Source organism: Pteropus medius, unplaced genomic scaffold, assembly GCF_902729225.1.
Source record: "Pteropus medius unplaced genomic scaffold, Ma_sr-lr_union100, whole genome shotgun sequence".
NCBI lineage: Eukaryota > Metazoa > Chordata > Mammalia > Chiroptera > Pteropodidae > Pteropus > Pteropus medius.
In genome coordinates this window covers 5070065-5086522 of record NW_024354503.1, presented here as the reverse complement: position 1 = coordinate 5086522, position 16458 = coordinate 5070065, and the positions used below count along the sequence as shown (strand labels likewise).

Sequence of the window (16458 nt, the reverse complement as noted above, 5' to 3'; positions counted from 1 at the left end):
CTCTGCCTTTAAATCTTTTCTACTCTATTCAAATTTTGCCCTAGGTGATCCTATCTAGTCCCATAGCTTTAAATATTGCCATTGACCACCTGATTTATAATCCAGCCTCACCTCTCTTCCCTGAGCTCTCAGATTCATATGTTAAATATACACTTGACAATCAACTGAGATGTCTAGTAGGCATCTTAAATTTAATATATCTAAAATAGAACTCCTGATTTTTATCCTTCAAACCTCTATCTCAGTCTTCTCCAGCTCAGTAAAAGGTTCTTCTGGGTGTTCACAGTGGCTCAGGTCCAAAACCTAGGAATCATCTTTGATTCTTGTTTACCTGATACCTATATCCAATAAGTTCTCTCAGTATTACCTTTAAAATATAACACAAATGCATTCACTTATGTCGACAGCTTCCTAGCCTGAGACACTATCATCTGTCTTGCGTGATATTCATCTTTTTGCTATTATTTGTAATTTAGCATTTCTACTCCCCAAATATACATGAGCTTCTCAAAAGCAGGTCCTACGCCTTACTTATTTTTGTATTCTGTTATAATACAGTGCTTGGTACATTATAGCTGCTTAATAAATGTTTATTGAATAAGTAAATTATTGAAAGAATTAATGAGTGAATCATGACAAGTAAACCATGACTCAGGTAGCTAATAGCGTCCATATCCAGTGCTTCCTATTATCTCTTTGCAGTTCTTTGTGGGAGAGGCCATATCTTTACAAAATTTCATTTAGTAGATACTCATTAGGTTTTCTGTCCAGCATCCTATTTTCTGTGAACTCCTTTCTCCACCTCTCACCACAATAAATTCACTTGATGATAGTGGGCCATTGGCAGACATTTTATGAAATTTTTGCATCTCAAAAGACACCATAAATAAAATTAAATGGAAGAAAAAGCCCTGTAGACAAAGAGCTAATACTATTAATATAAGAAGAACTCATATAAATTAATAACAAAATGATAAACAGCCCAGTAGGGAAAAAATGGGCAAAGAATAAGAGTAGGCAATTTATAAATGATGAAATACAAATGTCCAAAAAAAACAGAAGGTGCTCAACTTCACTAGTTGTCAGGGATATACAAAATAGTTTTCTTTTCATTGTGGTAAAATATACATAAAATTTATCATTTTTACCATTTTTAAGTGTGCAGCTCAGTGGCATTAAGTACATTCTCCTTGTTGTGCAACCATTACCACTAGCTACCTCCAGAACTATGTCATCATCCCAAATTGAAACTCTGAACCCATTAAGCAGAAACTCCCTAGCCCCTCTCCCTTCAGCCCCTGCTTGCCACTATTCTATCTTCTGTCTCTATGAATTTGACTATTCCAGGTACCTTATATATGTGGATGTGGAACCATATCATATTTATTCTTTTGCATCTGGCTTATTATTTCACTTAGTATGTTTTCAAGGTTTATCATGTTGTATCATATGTCAGTACTTCATTCTTTTTTAAGGTTGAATAATATTCTATTGCATGCGTACATTACATTTTTTTTATCCATTCATCTGTCACTGGACACTAGGGTTGCTTCTACCTTTTGGCTATTGTGAATGCTGCTGTTATGAACACTGACATAGAAATATATGCTTGAGTCTCTGCTTCCAATTCTTTTAGGTATAATATACCCAGAAGTATGATTGCTGGATCATATGGTAATTCTATGTTTAATTTTTTGAAGAACCACCAAACTGTTTCCCAAAATGCTGCACTATTTTACATTCTTCACCAGCAATATGTGAGTTCCAATTTCTCCACATTCTCACCAACACTTGTTATTATCTGTCTTTTTGATTATAGCCATCCTAGTGGATGTGAAATGACATTTCATTGTGGTTTTGATTTGTATTTTCCTGAGTTATGTTGAGCATCATTCATGTTCTTATTGGCCATTCGTATATCTTATTTGGAGAAATGTCTGTTTAAGTCCTTTGCCCATTTTTTAATTAGTTTGTTTTTTTTGTCTTTGTTTAGTTGTAGTTCTTTATGTATTCTGGATATTAATCTCTAACCAGATATATAATTTGCAAATATTTTCTCATATCTGTGGGTTTCCTTTTTATTCTGTTGATAGTATCTTTTGATGCAAGTTTTGATGAAGTTCAATTTATCTATTTTTGTTGTTGTTCTTACCTGTAATTTTGGTGTCATATGCAAGAAATCATTGCCAAACCCAATGACATGAAGTTTTTCCACTATTTTTTCTTCTAAGAGTTTACAGTTTTAGTTCTTATGTTTAAGTCTTTGATCCATTTTGAGTTAATTTTTGTATATGGTGTAAGATAAGAGCTTTTGCATGTGGATGTCCAGTTTTCCCAATATTAATTCTTGAAAAAACTATCCTTTCCCATTGATTGGTTTTGACACTCTTGTTGAAAAATCATTTGACCATATATGATAAGGTTTAATTTTGGATTCTCTCTTCTATTCCATTGGTCATGTTTGTTTTATGGAAAATGGACTTTTTAAGATCTCATTTTTAACTCTCCAGATTAGCAATATATCAAAACATCGATAATATTTAGTAGTGGAAAGAACATGGAGTTGGCCATGCCACCCTGAATGCACCCGATCTCGTCTGATCTTGGAAGCTAAGCAGGGTTGGGCTTGGTTAGTACTTGGATGGGAGACCACCTAGGAATACCAGGTGCTGTAGGCGTTAAAAAAAAAAGAAAGAAAGAACCTGGAGAGGTGAGGGAAAGAACATTGCTGAAGGAAATGAGAATTGCTATGACCTTTCTCGAAAGTTATGTGGCAGTATCTCTCAAATTTTAAGACATTCTTTTAATGTACCATAGGGGATCATTTCTGTAGAAATAAAAATATTAGTGCATAAGCATATGTGTGCAAAAATATTTATTGTGGCATTATTTGTAGGAGGAAGAGGGTGAACTGAAAAATAGTCAGGTAACTACTCTCTCTGCATCTCCCTGGAGTCACACACATTCTCATCTCTGTTTGTGTCTGTATTTCTTCCTTAACTTGCGGATAGACCAACAAGATCACCAGTCTTGGGGCTCTCAGACCTTACAAATTTCAGTGTTTACCACTGTCTCAGTCTAGCATTTCCATTTTGCTCATTTACAAATCTGCTATGTTGTTTTTTTAATGTCACTTTTTGGATTCTCACATTTTATAGTTTCTAGTTCTCTGTCAAGGTTTTCAAGTTTGACTTTTATCTCCTTGAACATAGTACACAGAATTGTTTTATAGTTTGTGTTCTATGATTGCAGCATACAGAATCCTGTGGACCTGTTTCTATTATCTGTTATTTTTCCTCCTTACTCATGGTGTCTTGTCTCATGTGTCTGGTTACCTTTGTGCTGGACACTGTATTTGAAAAAGTATTATATAAATAATTTGAGGCCTAGGATGATGATATTTTCCTCCAAAGAGGATTTTTATTTGCTCTTGCCACTAGCAATTAGGGTCAATTTAATACAAGTTCAGGTCCTGAGATTTTTCTAAGCTACTTAGATGATATAAAGTCAGCCTGCATTCTGCATGAAGCTTAGTTTACTTCTAGTGCTCCTTTACACCTACCATGCAGCATTTTAAAGTCCTGGGCCAAAGCAGAGGGTGATATATAAGGGTTACTACCCTTTATGGATCGTGGACTCCAATTTTTGTCCCCATTGGCTCACAGGATTACCAAAAATGCAGCTTAGCTTCCCAGTCACTTCTGAATACATATATGCCTCTAGACAAAAGCAGCATGAGTACTAGGCTCATCACTTCAAAATTCTTACCTATCCAAAATCTTGGCCCAGTAATTTCTCACTATCTTGTTAGTTATTAGATACTTTTAGATTATGCTTTTTATGTTTCATCCAGCTTGTTTAGTGGTCTTCAGTAGGAGGGTTGACTTGAATTATATAGTCTACCATTACTAATAATGAAAGTCCATTCGGTTTATTTTATTACTGTGAGAAAAAATCTCATTAGCTGCTGTCAAGGGCCAATTCCTGGTCTCGTGGGCAGGGGTACAGGGTCATTCAATATATATTAGCTTTGAGGAGAACAGGTTCCTAACACGGGGTTGTGAGCACAGGAGAAATGATAGGCATCTCTAACATACCAAATTTTTGCTATTCTCTAAATGTGCCCTCTTCTATTGTATTCCTGTGCTTTCTCATATGCTATCTCCTCAGACAGGATTTCTTTCCCTCCCGTTCACTAGGAAAATTCCTATTTCTTCTTCAAGATTTAACTCAAGTATTGCTACCTCATCTCAAAAACGAGCAACAACAACAGATACCTCTTCCTGTGTATGCTTTTTATAATGTGCTTAAACCTTTTCATAACAATTATTCTACCCTTTAGGATAGAAATTATTTTTTCACCTATGTGACCTGACACCTGTTGAATAAACAAATGTGAGTAAAGAACAATTCTAAGTTTCCTCAGATATTATATTCCATGATTCTATAAATTCCAACTCTAAAAAATAACTTATTTTGGTGGTTTGTCATTCACCAGACCTCAACACTTACAAAAAAAATTTCCCCCTTACTCCTAAGAATAAAGAATACAGGTATGCTTTGAGAAAGAGTAAACATCATTTTAGAGGCAATTTCCCAACTTCTTTTACTCTTACTAGATTTGGTACTCTTAGATTCTGATTCTTTTTCTTTATTTTCATGCCTGGAAGACAAGGCTAGAGACTTATGAGTTGATTTTTGGGATACTTCACCTCCCTCTTCATTCCAACAAACTCTTATTTTTTTCCCTCCCATATTTTTGTCTCTTCTTCCTTCTAACTTTTAATTAATTCTTCCATACAAAGGACGCTGATCACACTTCTGATGAAATGCACCAAAAAGCCCCCCCACATCTTTATATTTACACAGTTCTGAAACTTCTAAGAAAATCAGAGACCTTAAGCATATAACCAGTATAACAAGGAACCAAAGCAATTACTAACAAATTCAGAGCATTCCCCAAGTACCTCAATCAAACAGTTCTAACAGTTGCACTCCAAGGGAGAAATGGCAAAATATTTGTGGGTACCAAGGAGCCACCTTTTAGAGATCTTGAGAAAGATTAGGGGGGAAGTGTGGCCAGTGGGATAGGCTACCCACTGGCAATCACCTTCACCAGGATAAGGAAAACAGAAAGCATCTGTTTAACCATCTTCCTCCAAAAACAGACATTAGGAAGAAAACAGACATTAGGAAGAAAATAGACCAAAAAAACCAATAGTAGCTCTTCTAGGAAGACCAAAAGAAAAAAAAAGGTTGAAGTGTGATCAGTTGTACAAAACTGGAAGGAAGCAAGAAAAAGATGTTATTAAGTAGTTGTTTCAACTCTAATGTGAAGATAACCACTGTCTTTAGAAAAGCACCAGTGGCTTAAAACTAAAGAAGCAGAAAAATAAAAAGAATAATAAAGTTTTACCCAAAGAATGAATCACAAAGTAGATTTACTAGTTTTTTTTCCTAAAATATGCTCATTTAATAATAGTGAGAATTTTCTGGTATTCCATAGGTACTGATAATTTGAGCCATTTCTTTGATCTTTTGAAAGGCTTCCTTTTAAATAGCTGTGGACTCTAGGCCCCAGAATCATTAGTGACAACCCAAGTGGCTTTAATATAATTTCCCAAGGTCTACATGGGAATTTTCAGCCATTACATTCAGAAATCTCACCTGCTCCAGCCAAATATTTGTATTTTTGTATACAGAAGAAAAAACATTTTTTAAGTTGTGGGGAGGGCTAAAGAAAAGAGAGAGTAGAGCAACACATTTTTAAAAGCTGCTTTGGCAAATACTTGGTAGATGACAGATGGCTAGCAAGGAAGCATTAGGAGGGAAACCAGGGATGTAGCAAGAGGGCAATCACCCCTGAGCACACTCTTTCTAAAAGAACTGGCCACTTATGTAATATTTTTGCCCAAAATGTTTCACTTTCATCAGAAAGAATCACATTAATCCAAACTGAGGCCTTACCTCTCCAAAAATGACAATATCATGAAAGAGTGGGGAATTGTTTTAGAATGAAGGAAACTAAAGAATTAAAGATATCTGAAGACAAAACGCAATCCTGAATTAAAAATTAAAAATAAAAACAGAAAAGAATTATAAATTATAAAGAAAAGTGGGAAAATTTTAATGTGGAACATATATTAGTTAATGAAATTGTATGTGTATTAAATTTATTAAGGATGGCAATGTATTATGGATATGTAGATGTACTGGGCTGAATGATAGCCCCCTCCCCCACTAAAAAAAATATGTCCATGTCCTAATCCCCAGAATCTTTGAATGCTACTTGGAAAAAGGGTCTTTGTAGATATTATTAAGTTAAGGATCCTTAGATGAGGAGATATACTGGGTTATCTGTGTGGTCACTAAATCTAATGACAAGTGTCCCTATAAGAGACACAGAGGAGAAAGAGAAGAGGAGGCAGCAATGTGACCACAGAGACTAGAGTGATGTGGCCACAAGTCAAGGAATACCAAAGCCACCAAAAAGTGAAAAAGGCAAAGAAGGATTCTCCTATAGGGCCTCCATAGGGAGTACGACCCTGCAAACACCTTGATTTTGGACTTCTGGCCTCTGGAACTGTGAAAGAATACATTTCTGTTGCTTCAAGCCACCAAGGTTGTGGAAATTGTTACAGCAGCCACAGGAAACTAATACAGTAGGAAAGGTATGTATTTTTTCTTAGTCAACGTGTGAAAATATTTAACATATTTAAGAAAGTGCCAAAAAAAAAAAGAAAAATGCCATGATGTCCGCAGCTCACAACTTACTTTTGAAAGGATCATAAAATATTTTTAAAAGTATATGTGTGTATTTTATAAATATATACACACATATATACACACATATATAGTGTATAAGGCAAATTATTAACGTTAATGATTGACATATTTAGATGAAGCGTATATGGCATAGTCATTGCACTATCCTTTCCAACTTTACGTAGAATTAAAATATATTAAAAAATTAAAAGTTTTGGTGGCTCCATAGTGTAGTGGTTACCACGTCTGCTTTACACGCAGAAGGTCCTGGGTTTGCGCCCCAGGTGGAGCCACAGACCATACCCTGGGTGCAACAGGGCCCCAGAGTGCGCTGGAGGTGCTAGGCCCTGCATACACCAGGCCCCGGGTGTGAGCCACAAGCATGTTGGAAGAGATGTTCTGCCTTCAGAGATCCAGTTCTTAAGGGGAGACAGCAACATCCATAGGAAGGGGGGAAATTAAAAAGGGGGAAAAAATTAAAAGTTTGGAAAAAGAATAAGAGTACTTCTCTAGCTTAAAAAACATATATTTACTGGCCACACTAGGGCTGTCAGAAAGCAGCATCCATGGGTAAGACAGTTATTTCAGAAAGCTTCTTGGAAGTCCCAAATCAAAACCCACAGGATCCGTTGCTTTATATGCCCAATCCAACCCTCAAGATGGAAGGGCTATGAAAAGATGCTTCTGAATGGCAGAGCTAAGCCGGCTTCGTATTTTATTCACAAACCGGGGTGGCAAGGAGAAGGTAGAGTGACCAGTTTAAATAACACCAGAAAGAACTTAAAAGGTAAATTTATTTCCAATCTTTAAGTTTCAGATTCATGATCATTTGCATCACCAATAATTCTACCTGTACATATAGGTCTCTTCACAGCCTGCCTTTATGAAGCTAAGTACAGAGACCATTAAGTTGAATGGTGCTAATATGATTAAAGCTCTCTGTGGAGGAAACAAAAAGCCAAAGTAATAGTTTTTAAAAATAATATAAATATTATAAGCAGTAATCAGACAAAACAAATTCAGAACCTCAGTTAAACTGTTTGATCTCAAAGTTGAAAATTAAGTGAAAGCAATTTTTACAAGTAAATTAAAAAAATAAACACTGTGGAAATGAGGAAAACATGGACTAATTAGCTCAATTCTGTGATGATATGTAACCAAATGATATCTGTTCAAGTGACAAATCACAAAATAAACCAATAAAAGTGAATAATCTTTGAATATAATTTAGACTTTTTAGTTGCAAAGATGAGTGATCTGCACTCATACGCATTGCTAATTTAAAGAGAGAATTTGGTAACTGTCTTTTTGAATCCTAATAATAAAAATATAATCAATTATTTCAATTTAATTTTCCATTCATTCACTCAAAATACTGTTTGAGCACCTGCTATGTGTAAGACACTGAGGTTGGGGGAAAAGGATTTGAAAATACAAAGGTGAAAATGAGCTCTTAACTTCAAGGTATATATTACATACTTTTTTAAATTGACATAATTCACATATCATAAAATTTAGCTTTTAAAGTGTTCAATTCAGTGGTTTTAAGTATATCCACAAAATTGTTCAAACATCACCACTATCTAATTCCAGAACATGTCGTCACCCCCACCAAAGGAAACCTTATATCTATTAGCAATAATGTCCCATTTCCCCCTCCCTCTAGCCTCTAGTGACCACTAATCTCCTTTCTGTCTCTATGGATTTGCCTGCTCTGGACATTTCTAATAAATGGAATCATATAATCTACACCCATGCCACCCTGAACACGCCTGATCTCGTCAGATCTCAGAAGCTAAGCAGGGTCGAGCCTGGTTAGTACTTGGATGGAGACAACCTAGGAAGACCAGGTGCTGTAGGTTTTTAAAGAATAAATAAAAATAAATAAAATAAAGTAAAAACAAATAGAATCATGTAATACACAGCCTTTTGTGACTGGCTTCTTACACTTAGCATAATGTTTTCAAGTTTCATTCATGTTGTAGCAAGTGTCAGTATTTCATTCCTTTTTATTTCCAAACAATATTCCATTGTATGGATATACCACATTTTGTTTATCTGTTCATCAGTTGACAGACACTTGGGCTGTCTCCACTTTTTGGCTCTTATGACTATTGATGCAACAAACATTCATATACAAGTTTTAATGTAAATAAAAGTTAATTAATACAGAATTAATATGTAATAATTATAGAATTAATGAATCAATATATTAATTCAGAATAAAATATGGTAAGCCTCATGTAGTAGATTTTTATTGGTTTGGGCTGCCCAATATTTATTTCTCCTTCTTCTTAGTAACAATACCCATATTCTCTGATGTGTAATCATACAGGGAAGCTTCCAAGAAAACTGACTTCACACCCCAAACCAGGGTAAACCTACTTGGCCTAAGACCAGCCCAACCTATCTCCAGTGACATTAATTCAGGTCAATGAGATATGAAATGAATTTTGCTGGGGCTTCTAGAAAAGATGCTTCCTTGCTATTCTGAAGTAGCTTCCCAGGGAAATATTCTCTTATTAGAGGTGAGGGAAACACAGGTAGCTTTCCTAGAAAGTCAGTTACATTGAGATCAAGGAGCAAACTTTAGAAAATCAAATATTTTAGAAGAAATTAAAAGAAACCAGGTATTTGGTAACATCGCTGAGCCTCAACACTAAGGACTAAACTTTATCTGAGTTTTCGGCTGATGACTAGTAAATTCACTTAATTGTCAAACTAGTTTAAGTTTTCTATTGCTTATAATCAAAAGATTACATCATATTAACAAAAACTAAATTTTTAAAACATTTTATAATGTAACTCTGAGCTATGTGAATCCAGTGGTAACACTGTTTGTGAGAATCATGGAAGGCTTCATCTGAATTACACGAAAGTGATATTATGAATTACAACTTGCAATTTAGACAGTATTTAATAAGTACACTGGGCTAAACAAAATTAAGCAAATCTGTTGTATTGGAGGCCTTCTCAGAGACTTTACTATTCATTCATAATATATTCATGACATGAATTATGAATATATCCAAGAGAGAAATATAATATATAGTGTTTACCGTATTTATTTCACCTTGAACCTTAAGGAATCCAGTTAGCTTGGGAAATACTGGCATGCATAATGTGTTAATGGATGGCTAGAAGAACAAGATCATCTTGGCCATCTTATTAGCAACCTTGTATGAAGATTAGGGCATTTGAGATAAATTTTAAGGGACTGGTAAATCCTGAAGAAGTAGAATGGATCTAGGTAGCTTCTCGACTAAGTCAAGTTTATCAGCTAAGCTCCTTAGTCAAAAAGAAATCTGAAAGGGTAGTCATTAACAATGAGTCACTCTTAAACTTTATCAGTAAGCTCTCTCTCTTTTTTTCTTTCTGGAGTCCTGGAGCAAATTCAACAAATAAAAGAGAATAATTATTAACAAAATAAGTTAAAGTGAAAATTTTTTAAAAAATTGCCTGTTGTATTTATAGGAAATACCTGCAGAGTAAAGGCATGAATAATGAGCAACTGATTTCTCTGTATTTGATAAGGCACCTGGTAATGCATTTATCACATCTCAGCTTCACTATATACTTGTGAACATATCCTGAAATAAATACTGCAGCTTTTCAGCTCTGGCTATTTAACAGGAACAATTGATGGAGAAAACTGCAAGTTCACAGTTAGCAAAGAGAATTAAGGGTTGTTACTTTATTAAGACAGAATCATTAAGTCTCTAAAATCCATTTACAATAACTGATGGTAACTCCATTTAGTAGAAGGTCTTTCTCTTCTACATTTTTCCAAATCAGGCCTGTGAATGACAGGGTGATTAAAGCTTGAAAAAGAAAAGAGACCAGAGATACTTACATACATATCTATCTTTTATTTTCCAAAGAAAATTATAGGATTTTGCCATAAATTGCTTTCAACAAAAAGCAATAGTTTACACATAAAAAGATAGTGGAGAGGTGTGGATGGGGGTAGACTTGGGCGTGGCAGTGGGAGATTAACTAATAAAAGATACCCAAAGACTATTTCTAGAAAAGCTATATGGCACGAGGAAGAAAATACAAACACTGAGCTTTCTCTTTTAGAGTAAACACTCATTGACTTCTTACATCCACCAGCCAGGGCTTATCCAAACTCCAGGCTGAAGTGGTATCTTGCATATGGCACACCTACCAACAGAAGACTAATTTGTCCCAAAGCAGAAAAAGCACACAAAACCAAATTCTTGGGCTGCAAAGATGCAAATGCTGACAAAATAAGGTGTTTACAGGGAACTTCTTATCAACAGCTAAGTCTTCAAAGGTAGAGAAAACTTGAGATACTCCTCTAGGTCCCAGATTCATACATCAAACATTCACTCCCAAGTTTTGCTACTTAGTGACTGAGGCTCTATCTTAAGTACATAAGGAAGCGACTGCCTCTGCTCTGCCCTTTAAAATTTATTACAAAATTCTTAGGACCCCAAAATTTGTTCATTACCCTAAAATCTTTCACTTCCTTCATGCCAAATGTTTTCTTGATATTTTACTCTGCTCCCCTGAACATGAGTCCCAAAGGTCTTTTCAAGTAAACAATTCCATATTTTAGGAATAAAGATATGGTATATTTTCAGCAGAATCAAAAGGCAATTCAAGGCTCTGCTCCTTGGGGCTTAACAAAAGATCATCCATTCACTGAAAACATAATAATGATTCCTTTCAATTGTTTTCATTGGTCTGTGGAAGTTTTTGTTGTAAAGACATATTATCAACCGCTATTTTTCTTAAATTATTTTCAAAATATTCTCTAAGTATAAAATAATGCACAATAGATATACAATATACAAGGGTAGCTTTCATTATCTTAAAATAAAATTTACCCAGCTACTCTCCCATAGTGTCATCCCAGGAAGTTAAAATCAGGGAATACAATTATTTCTTCACCTTTACCAATGGCAAAGATAGAGAATCCACAAGCTAAGGCTGCTCTTGAATGGTAAAAAAAAAAAAAAAAGGCAAAAATGAGGAAATAAGATCGAGGTGACTAACTGACGAGAACTGAGAGCTAAGGAAACGGGGAGAAAAAAGAGAGAGATTGACAGACCCAAGTCTGTACAGTTGGACTACAGAAAATATAAGGTCCAGATAGAACATGGGTACTGAGATAGAAAGACCACTATACTGGGAGTCAGGACATTACATTCTGGCCACACCGCTGAGATATCAGCTTTGTGATGCTAACCTCTGTTTTCTCATCTGAAGTATAAGGAGATGGAACAAACTGCCTCTGACATTCCATCACTAACTTTCTATGAATTGCTGGAAGGCTCCCAGATGGTGGAATCTAATATAAGCCAAAATGGAAATTTGGAGGAATCTGAAGCCTACCAAGAATCTCAGTGTCAGGACAGAGGAACAGCCAGGGTAGGAAAAGAAACTGAGAAGTTGAAGAGTCAAAAGCAGATATCACATGAGCCATCTCCATTTTTCTACCATTGCTATAAGAGAAGAGATACTACATCACTACCTAAAAATATACTTACTTCTATTAGGTTGAGCCATATGAAATTGCTGATATTCAATTGTCACCCAAAAATGGCAATTTCATATGGTTCAGCTGAATATTTTCCATTATCTCATTTGGAGACAAGGAGTTCTCACACTGATGACAATTAGCTGATTTATACTGATTTACATGGAAAATGATAGATTTGACTTCTTAATTTTTTGATAAAGCTGATATTACTCAGTGACTAGTAAAACTATTAAATGCCCTCCATCATCTATTATTGTGGTTAATCTCTTTATTTCAAGTCTATAATTCTGAGATGCTATATTCCTTTTTTTCCCAGTATATTATCACCTTAATTTTCCACCAATTAAGGAAATTGTGTCACAGAACCACAGAAATGAAAACATACAGTTTTCTTTAGAGTAGGTAATACTGAAGAGACCTTGAAATAGTGTGGCCTATGGAAAGAATTTTAAACAATAATACACCATCATTCTATGGAAGAGGGGATACAAATAATACCATATAAAAGAAGCCAACCATGTGCAGAAAAAGGATGGCAATAAGAAAGATGGTGAACATACAAGAGGAAAGGAATATCCCTACTATACAGCTCAAAAACTTCAAATTGATCCTTGCCTAATCATGAAGGAACTGAAAGAAGCATTCAGTTATGTTATGCTGGTTCCCTAGTAGAAGGAACTAGCTCTAAGGAACCAAGAAAATAAAAAGAGAAGTAAAAAGGGGTGGCTCAACCTTTGCCATTCAAACACAAACACCAACAGATTCAGTTGAGGACCACTCTCTGGAGATCTGAGTTTTGGCCCTAACCCTGTCACTAACTTGCTGTGTGTGACCTTGAGCAAGTCTTCATCTTCCAAAATCTGAATTTTCACCTCTTCAGAGTACAGAGGTGGAACAAATGATCTCAAGCAATATATTTTCGAACTTACAGAAAAATTGCAAGAATAGTAGAACTCCCCTAAGTCTTTTTACCAAAATCAAATTTTTTCACATTTTGTTTTATTATTTCCTACATAAAAATTTATAAATATATGAATTTTTTCCGAACCATTTGAGACTTAGAGACATCATACTCTTTTACCCCTAAACACTTGAGTGTGGTATTAAGAATGAAGCCATTCTTTAATGTAACCACAATATACATATAAAAATTAGGACATTTAACATTGATACAATACTATTATCTAGTTCACAGTCCATGTTAAATTTTGTTGATTGTCCTAAAAACATTATTTATGTGTATTTTTTTATTTCCTGGACCAGGATCAAATCTAAGGTCACACAAGCATTTAGTTGTCATGTTTCTTTTGTTTTTTAATCTGAACCAATTCCTTAGCCTTTCTTTTTGTTTCTTGACCTTGACATTTTTGAAGAGTATAGGCCAGTTACTTTGTAAAATGGCCCTCAGTTTGGGTTTGTCTGACATTTCCTCGTGATTAGTTTGTGCATTTTTGGCAGGATTACTGCTGAAGAAATATTGTGTCTTCAGTGCTTCTTAAGAGGTACATAAAGTTGGTTTGTCCCAATATGAGTGATGTAGGTTTGATGACTTGGTTAAAATGGTGTTAATGAGATTCCTCCATTATTTCCCCTTTATAACTATTAAGTATCATGGAGAGAGACTTTGCTATGTAAATATCCTGCTGCTCATCAAACTTTCACCCACCAGTTGCTTACTTCATAATTCCATCTATATTTATTAGTTGTCTTCCTATTAAAAAAAAACTTTCATTTTTTCCTACACTTATATTAATGATTAACTTATTTATATCAGCATGGATTCATGGATTCTTATTTTATTCAATGAGTTATAACCCATTGCAAAGAGTATTTATTTTGATTAAAACAGTTCTTAATCTTTCTTTGTACCATGGACTCCTTTAGCAGTGTAAAGCCTATAGACCTCTTCTCAGAATGTTTTTTAATGCACCAAATAATTAAAAAGCTATTATATAGGTTTACAAAGGAAACCTATTATACTGAAATAGTTTCAAATATTAAAAATTTGTGATACAGTAATAAATGTTTCTTTATTAACACATTAAATAACAAGATTTAGTAGTGAGTACAAACAATATCAACATGTCTGCAACAACTGCAATATGATATGAAATTAACTGTATTTTTATATCAGTGGCAGTCACAAGTACGGTACTGCTAATACTGGTATGATTTTGTTACCAACATTTACATTAAAAGGAAATGCTAAATTTCAATTAAAAATTAGTGAAAATAAAGATGTAATTTTTCCCATCCACTTTAATGAACCCAATGAATTCTATCCTGGATGCCAGGTTCTGAATCCCTGATATGGTCTCTTTGTGCCCCTAACCTCTCTAAGGCCTACCTTAAGATCACATTATTTTTTAAGCCCCAAATTTCAATTTCCCAATATAAAAGCTCTCTCATCAATGTATAAAAACTAAATAAGACTCAAAAGGACACAGATCTGAGTAAAAGAAGAAATTGCTTCAAAAGTCCAGGGTCCTACAATACTAGAGCAAAGAAGTGGCCTCCTGAAGAATGGCCTGGAGCTGATCAGGGGTCCAGGAAGACCCAAGGTAAAGAAACTGAAGCCCATATAGGAAGAATGACTTACCCAGGATCCCACAAAGAATGGAGTCAAGAGGCAGTGGCCAGAAAAGTCATCTTTAGAAGGCTTGATGATGAAAAGACTTAATCGGAATCTATTCAAACCATGGCTTCTAAAATGACTGAAGAAATAGAAGACTTATGATTTCCAGCTTGGATTTAAGACCAACTATAAGAATCTGTTTATGCTTTATGACACAGAGATTTACAATAAAGGGGAAAACAAGGCCTGAATTCCATTATGATAAAGCTGATGAGTTGTGTCAATTTTTCTACAGGTTATAGTCTATAATATCATTTTCCCTTAAAAAATCATATAGTGCCACTGTTCTCCCAGTTCAGTGATAATGAACCACAGCAGCTTGACCATAATGTCTATGGGGCACTTTAGCAAGTTATGAATACAGCCATAAACAACAGTTCTGCAAATTATCCCTAGATTTCATAAATAATACATTTTTACATGTAATTTTTTTTATTGTACTTAAGAAAGACACTATGTTCTTGGGGTTCTTAGAATTTAACTTCTAAATTTAAATGTTAGAAATAAAATAGGATCAAGCTGAAAATCTACTTACATTATCTTATAGCACCAACACCATGAGAAGCATCAGTTTGCAGACCAGGACATAACGGCAAGGCTGAAGTTGCTGTGAACTCTGGAAGCAGAAGCAGGAGCCCAGTAGAAACATTTAGATCAGATGAAGTGTACAAAATCAGTATTCTTTGGGGAGCGGGGAAGAGATTTGGGTCTCTTCAACCTAAATTAAAGGATTCTCTCCTCCTACTACTTTAGGAAGTTTGAATCCCACTGAAAATTGGATTTTACTTCTCTACCACTGGTCTTCCTTAAAACTCCTCACCAAATCTATGTTTGTGGGCAAGTGCTTAAATGTAAGATTATTTCATCCTTCTTGAAATAAAAGCTATGTTTGTGAACACGATGCAAAGTTAAACAGTACATAATTTCTAAGACTTTCCTATCTTTCTTCAGTATTTAAAATCTGAAGACCTGGACATCCTTACACTTAAACTTCTTTTTCCTACCCTTCCTACAATGTTATATTTCAATACTGGAGTGTGTAAATATTCATATTACCATTAAATCACTCCTGCTCCTGTTTAGCTGCTTAACTATTCATTGCTCTCATCTCTTGATCTACATGTTCAGACCTGAGAACTCATCGCACATAAAGGGGGAAAATTCTTGTAAACCTCAAATTATATATAACAAGTAATTTTTTAAAAATGAAATAATGACTTTTTACTGATTTGAGCCTGTGGTGGAGAGGTTTAGCTCCACTACTAGACTGTGTCTTAAGAATAGCTTTACACCGGAAACTTACTGGATTACGTTAACCAATGCCACCATAAAAAAAATAAAAGCCCTATCTTGTCCAACTTTATATCCCACAAAAAACCTGAAATAGTGCAATGCGCACAGAAAGCGTTCATTTACTGAACATATAGATGTTCAGAAAGGGTTAGCATGCAACCAACCTCAGTCTACTTAACAAAAAACTGTCTTGTAACAAATCTGGACTGGTTCTTCAACCATTTATGCTAAAAGACACCCACCCCAATAAATAGTT

General features: G+C 34.9%; 1 long non-coding RNA gene and 2 pseudogenes across 3 annotated transcripts in view; 2 read left to right on the top strand and 1 right to left on the bottom strand.

Moving 5' to 3' along the window:
- LOC120596165 (uncharacterized) overlaps positions 1–16458 on the bottom strand; it is a 41676-nt gene that overhangs the window by 22659 nt on the left and 2559 nt on the right. For 2 of the 3 annotated variants that reach the window (XR_005651093.1, XR_005651095.1), the window contains exons 2-3: positions 15445–15525; positions 14874–14988 (exon numbers count right to left, since the gene is read on the bottom strand). This is a non-coding gene — a long non-coding RNA (uncharacterized LOC120596165). The remainder of the gene's footprint in view (positions 1–14873; positions 14989–15444; positions 15526–16458) is intronic. The other variant, XR_005651094.1, reaches the window with a different exon arrangement.
- LOC120596494 (uncharacterized) lies at positions 2560–2678 on the top strand (annotated as a pseudogene).
- On the top strand, positions 8510–8627 carry LOC120596502 (uncharacterized; annotated as a pseudogene).